This window comes from Ceratotherium simum, chromosome 14, assembly GCF_057802395.1.
Source record: "Ceratotherium simum simum isolate JZ-2026a chromosome 14, ASM5780239v1, whole genome shotgun sequence".
Lineage (NCBI taxonomy): Eukaryota > Metazoa > Chordata > Mammalia > Perissodactyla > Rhinocerotidae > Ceratotherium > Ceratotherium simum.
In genome coordinates this window covers 62084278-62090762 of record NC_141913.1, presented here as the reverse complement: position 1 = coordinate 62090762, position 6485 = coordinate 62084278, and positions in this window count along the sequence as shown.

Here is a 6485-nt window from a genome sequence, read left to right as displayed (position 1 = left end):
ACTCTCTCAAGGTCCCTTTAAATCTTACAATTTTAATGATGATCCGTGGTAGTTTCAATTTTTGGTGCATATTCACGCAATTAGACTTCTAAGGAGTATTTTTTTTAATGCAATGTAGTGAAAGATACTATCAAGTGCCCACTGCAGGAGCACAGGAGGGGATTCACGCTAGAAGGAAAATTCCGAAAGCCAGGGACATTCTTTCCTTATTGTTCTCTGCAAGACATCCAGCTCCCAGCACAGGGCTGCACACAGAGCTACTCCCTCCGTGTAGACAGAAAGGGAAGGAGTGCTACTTTTGAGCAAAAGAAATTTAAACAGCATGAGATAGTTTTGTTTTGGGTTGTTTTTATTTTTTTGAAGAAATGCAAAATTAATTAAGGTTTGAATAAAAATTCAAAAATTTTTTAAAATTGTGCTTAATGTTCTAGGAATCTGAAAACATATTCTATTGTCATTTTAAAATTCCAACAGTGTCAAGCATATTTTAAAATATAATTTATTTCCCTTCAAACCAATGAAAATCACCAAAAAACAGTAAATTTCCACAAGTCAGTGTAAAGTGAGACTGGGGAGGATATCCATATTAAACGTTTACTTTGAATCCATTTCCTAACGTGTATTCTCCTGCCTGTTGTAATGCCTTTCGCAGAAATACTTTTCATGAAAATAAATATGAAAACACAGAGCAATTCATTCTTGACCTTCTTACTGGGAACACTAGAATTGTGAAAATAACAATCTATCCTTTCGTGTACTTCCTAGTAGATGGAAACAAAAATAGCAAGACAGTGTTTGTGAGTGACCGTAAGTACATGTTACCAAATGTCCATCAACAGTGCAGTGGACAAGCAAATAGTGATGTGTTCATACAGTGCAATTTTAGAGCAATGAAGAAAGGAACTCCCGATGCGTATTTTAACAGCTTCCAGAAGAAATCTAGTCACACAGACCATATTGGAATTTTTGAAGTTTTAGTGAATACTTTGTCATTTGCTCGGTGTGCTCCAAATCACTGGAAATGTCCGCATTACATAAATCACGTCTCCATGTCACTCCTGCCACCTCCCACTGGATATCCTCTCGTCCAGTCCTCCCTGGTTAAGCTTTTGTGGGGAACGGCCTTTTGAAGCATCATCTCTGCTCTTCCTCTCTATCATCTTCATTAAGCAGAGAGTCTTCCTTTCTGTGCATAAAACCCGGGCACATCCAAAGATTTCTTCTGCTCTGCAGTCGACTTAACGGCAACATCTTCTCAATAAGGCATTTTTCCTTCAGATAATTCCAATACCATTGTGCATCAGCCGGGAGAAGCCGCAGCAAACCCCCCAGCGTTTCGGTGACGTGACACATCAAACCCTCATTCTTCCTCCTGCTCCATGCCCCTTCTTTGAGGCAATGCTGTCGTTTCAGATTTTGAACACACAAATATTCCAGTTCTGGCTTGTGCTGTCTTAGGCAGTGCAGCCACTTACAAACTTTGTAGATTTCTCATTAATTTTATTCAAGTCAATTCCATATGCCAGTAACCACATCACAGTTCTCAGATCTGCTGTATAGACTTCCTTGCTTTTAGCCTTTATAGCTCTCCTCTTTGGACTAGAAGGAGACAAGGCTCTCTGGCTTCTGTAGGAAGCCTTATTCTGACGCTTTGAGTCATTTTTTTTAGTTAACAGATTTCCTGGGTATGACATCCTTAGCCTCATCTTTGCCCTGAGACAACTTAAACAGTTGGGAGATTTTCTTGGATGTATCCCTCAAAATCTTTCTCAATCTAATCTATATCCTTTGGGAACCAGAAGCAGCTGGTTCTTCCAAACTTGAAAGGCACAGAATTACCAGAGTTTCTCTATATCCTTTTCTTTCTGCTTGCAAACTGGAAAATGCTTTCTTTTTCACCTAATGTCTTCACAAACAGCCAAAAACAAGAGATTTCTTGCCTGGAACCATATGTTTGCCCGATGCACAAGCTGCTTCTCACGTTATCCTCGGCCTCAGTCCACAGAGGCTTTGGGTAGCACGCATGGCCGTCCTTCCAGCCACTGAAGACAGTTTATCAGCTCTGCCACTAGAGCTCAACCAGTGCCCTGTATGTTAGGTTTCTGTTAAAATTGCTCTGTCCATCAAGTTTCAGGATGAGTGGGAGTAAAGCTTACTGGCAAACAATCTCTGCATCTCAGTGGTTTACCACAATCAAGCTTCTTCTCATTCAACAGACACATCCCACAGGGGTCAGGAGGGGTCTCTGCCCTACCGTCCTCAGGGGAATCCAGTCACCCAGGCCAGGAAAGACTCCAGGTTCTCGCAGCCACACCACCTGGGCACACGGCCTCCTCGCAGAAGGCCACCTGCTGGCCCTTCTAAGCTGCAGCCACAGCCCAGTGACAAGGTTCGTCATGTGGCCCACCCATCAGCAAGGGGACATATGCCCCGCCACCTCTGCCAGCATGAGAAGATGAAGTGGTCTGTTACCTCCGCATCTACTGCAGCATTTCCTCACCTCCCACCCCCTCCTCAATCCGCTCCTTTCTGGACTCTTCCCACCCCATCCCACCTCTACCAGCTCTCATTTAGGTGTGTGTGCATGTGTGTGTGTGGCATCCAGAAGTGCCAGTGCCTGCCTGGCTCTCCTGAGTCATACTCCTGGTTCTGTATGAGAAGGGTATGGAAAGTGAAGTGAGACATTAACTCTCATTTTGTTTTAAATTACACACTGATGTTAATTGTTCCCAGACATGGACTTTTTCTTCAAAACTAACACAGTTTTTTCCTTTTGGATTCAAGGAAGTGTTGGCCGCTGAAGCCAATCTGATGTGGTGAGACAGAGGTCAGTCTGATGAGAGCTGTGCAGCATGATTTAAAACCCAGCTTTAACTCTGAAAGAACAAACACACACATTTTACATGCCAAAAAAACTCCAGAAAGCAAAAACAGAGAAAGACAAAGTCCAAAGCGCTCATCCTGGCGGACAAATCCTGCCCGAGCTGGTCTGCGTCCTCAGTTGGTCCACTTCTCACCGTGCCGCCTCTTGTTGTCAGTGTTCTAGCCACACTGTCCTGACCCGGTGATTGTGTGCTGCTTCAGGAAGCATCGGTCGACCACCTGCTGGTCTCTGCACAAGCCTTTCTCTCACCTGTGAAGGCTCTTCCCACCTTCCCACGCTGGGCGCCTGCTCCCTCTCAGTAGGAAGGGCTCCCTGTCTCTCCAGACCAGGCTGCATCACACTATCCCTGACCCTGCGGGCCCCCACATCCTCCATGAGATGCTCGCTGCACCACACCTGCTTGATCCAGATGTGGCGTTCCTGCCGGGCTGTTAGCTCAGGAGGGCAAAAATCATGCACGTTCATTCCTCACTCCAACCATAGCAACCAGCATTTTGCCTGATCCTTCACAAACAGCCAGAAGGAATTAGCTGAATGTCTTTGAGCAAAATAGTTGATACTTCAGGGTTTCAATATCCTAACTCTAAGACGTAAGGAAACTTGACCAGATGATCCTAACGTCCAACCCTGAGGTTTTGCAGTTGGTTATCGGAGTTTATATTGAGATAAAATTGTATCTGCCTTACACTGTCTATATATGCAAGTAGGAACTAGAATAAAATATTTCCCAAGGCTTCTCTCAGCCACTTACTTTTCTTTAGCAAGACAGCATATGTCTGCTAATAGACTGGGGCCTATTTGGGTTCCAAATCTGCTTTATTGGTTTCAAGAACATATCTCAGTGGGACGTTGAAAAAGATGGTGCTACTGCTATTTTTAAGGCCATTTATTCAGTAAGGGGGGAAAACACCGTAGCAAAATGCCTTAAATCAGAATCTTCCTAATTCTCTTCTTATACTACCATCCGATTTTCCCCTGGGACAGTGCCCTCCCCCTTCCTGTGGTTCCAATGGGGAAACCGATCATGTTGTCCCCGGGCTGCAGGGTCCTTGGAGTAACCCATCCCTCCAAACACGTGTTGAAACAGAGCCACTGTGTGTCCCCGCTGGGGCGTCTCTGACATGGCTGTTAGAAAATACATGTCTAGGACTGACGGCAACCGTCTTGCTCATCACAGAGACAAAGACTTATCCTGAGAAGGAAGCAAAGCAGAGATACGTAGCGTGAAGAAAGAGGGACAGACCCAGACGACATCATTCTTAATCCTCTACATACAGCCACTCTCACCCCCCCACTTCCAGGTGCCTGATGGTGAAAATGGTGCGTTTTATTATTTTATTTTATTACTATCATCATCATCATCCTCTACTTAAGGAAGTTGAGTTTCTACCACTTGAAACCTAAACAATTCTCTAATATAATGTTGTGGGTTTGGCTGTGTGGCAATCACTTTTTTCTCTCTCTCATTTGCCCTCTATTCCTCCTGTTGCCCTGTGGGCATCCCCTCTGTCGATGCACACACAGTGTGTCAGCACTGCTTGTTAAAACGTGGCCTTGTGCCATAATCCGGAGATCTGCACTACTGCTCTGGGCCTCCAGTATCTTCACACGTCCTTCATTGAATCATTTATATTTTGATCTCTAAAATAAAGGAGGTGCCCACAGGGCAGCCCAGACCATGCAAACGACCGTCCTTACAGAACTAAGTCCTACATGATCCTCTACGTCAACCCGCTCCCTAACACTTACGCGTCAACGTTCCAAATATTCCACCTGATCTCCAAAGGGCGAAGGAAACTGCTTTGAGGAGGGGATGTTGAAGAAGGGACGGGTGGGGTCTGGGTGAGGGAAAGTGTTACAGTAAGCTTCTGTTGCTCATGACGTGGCTAGCAGGATTCAGAGATCTCTGCCTCTCAGACAGGCTCCCTCACACCTGACACTGTTGAATAGCTCTGCTTGGGCCTTTCATGAAGTCCCCACAACAGCCCTATAACACAGGAATCAATATCCCCACATTACAAACAAGGAAAGCTAAGCTCACCCAGGCCACCGGGCAGGGGAAGAAGAGGAGGATCTGAGTCCCCATCCTGCCCTCCGGCCGAGCACTCCAGGGCTCCGGTTCTCACTTGTGGACCAAGCAAGACCTCGGCTCCACAGAGCGGCTGTGAGTGAAATAACGCTCTGGGCACCACACCCTCCACTGAGGAGCCACCAGTTCACACGCCTGCCACGCCAGATAAAACACAGCTTAAGATGGAGAGAGCTGCCTGCCACAGGCTTGAAGAACGACCCCGAGGGTTTGAACCTAGAAACAAATTCCTGGAATTTCAACCATTCTTTCCCCACTTCTCTGAATGATGTAATTTCTTAAGAGACACTCATCAGAAATTATGTCTAGACAAGAGTCTATAATACACATCCTGTAATTACATCAGACTTTGGAGGGTAGAATGGCATTTATATGTATCAATACCTTTATTTTAAGTGTCTACAAGCATTTTCTCCTCCCACAGTCAGCCCCGTAAAGACAAACATGCTCAAATCGCATTTTACATAATAGCATAAAAGACAATGAACAGGTTTAAGTGTACCAATTTAAGTTTTTTAAATGAGAACTTTAAAACTTAATAATATACTCCTCAGCAGAGCTTTATGCATCAAAAAAGATAACCACCTACACAAGATTATCTTATGAACACGACATCTCTGGCCTGGCCCTCAAGAAGGTAGAGTCACAGAATTTTAGAGTTGAAAGTAACATCCCTGCTGGAGAAGAATGTCCCTGGACCACAGATGCTTGCAGAGCAGAGGACTCACCACCCTCAGAAACAGCCCGTCTCCCTTCGCTGCCTCTGGGAGCCCCAGTGTCATAATTACTACTGGGTTAGGAACAAAGCAAGGAGCATTAGCTCCCTGCATCCATCCCAAATCTACCAATTCTATAAACGAGGCTGTAGATGTCAAGTGTGGGGAGGTAGAGGAAAGATTCTCTTCTCTCTCGTCCCATCAGCATCTTACACGAGCGTCTTAGATGAGCATAGTGAGGGTTATGAATTCACCCAGATGTTGTGCTAGGCCTCGAGCCTGGGGATGCAGGACAGAGGAGCAGGCAAATTGCATCTGGGCAACTTCAAGGGGGTGAGTGCAAAACCGTGATAGGACAGGCTCCATGATCAAGGAGGGTGCTACAGACTGCATATCTGTGTCCCCCCAGATTAATTTATTGAAACCTAAGCCCCAATGTGATGGTATGTGGAGGTGAGGCCTTTGGGAAGTGAATAGATCATGAAGGCTGAGCCCTTATAAATGGGATTAGTGCCCTTACAAAAGAGGCCCCAGAGAGCTCCCTCGTCCCTTCTACCACGTCACAATAAGTGAGAAGACCAGGAAGTTGTCCCTCATCAGACGCCGAATCTTTCAACACCTTGATCCAGCCTCCAGAACCATGCAAAACAAGTGTCTATTGTTTATAAGCCCCCGGTCTATGGTGTTCTGTTATGGCAGCCTGAATGGACTAAGACAGAGGACAACTGACCAAAAGAACCCAGTGAGGTCCTGGGAGACGCAGCTGACACAGGCCAGTGGGGTAAAAGGGTGCGAT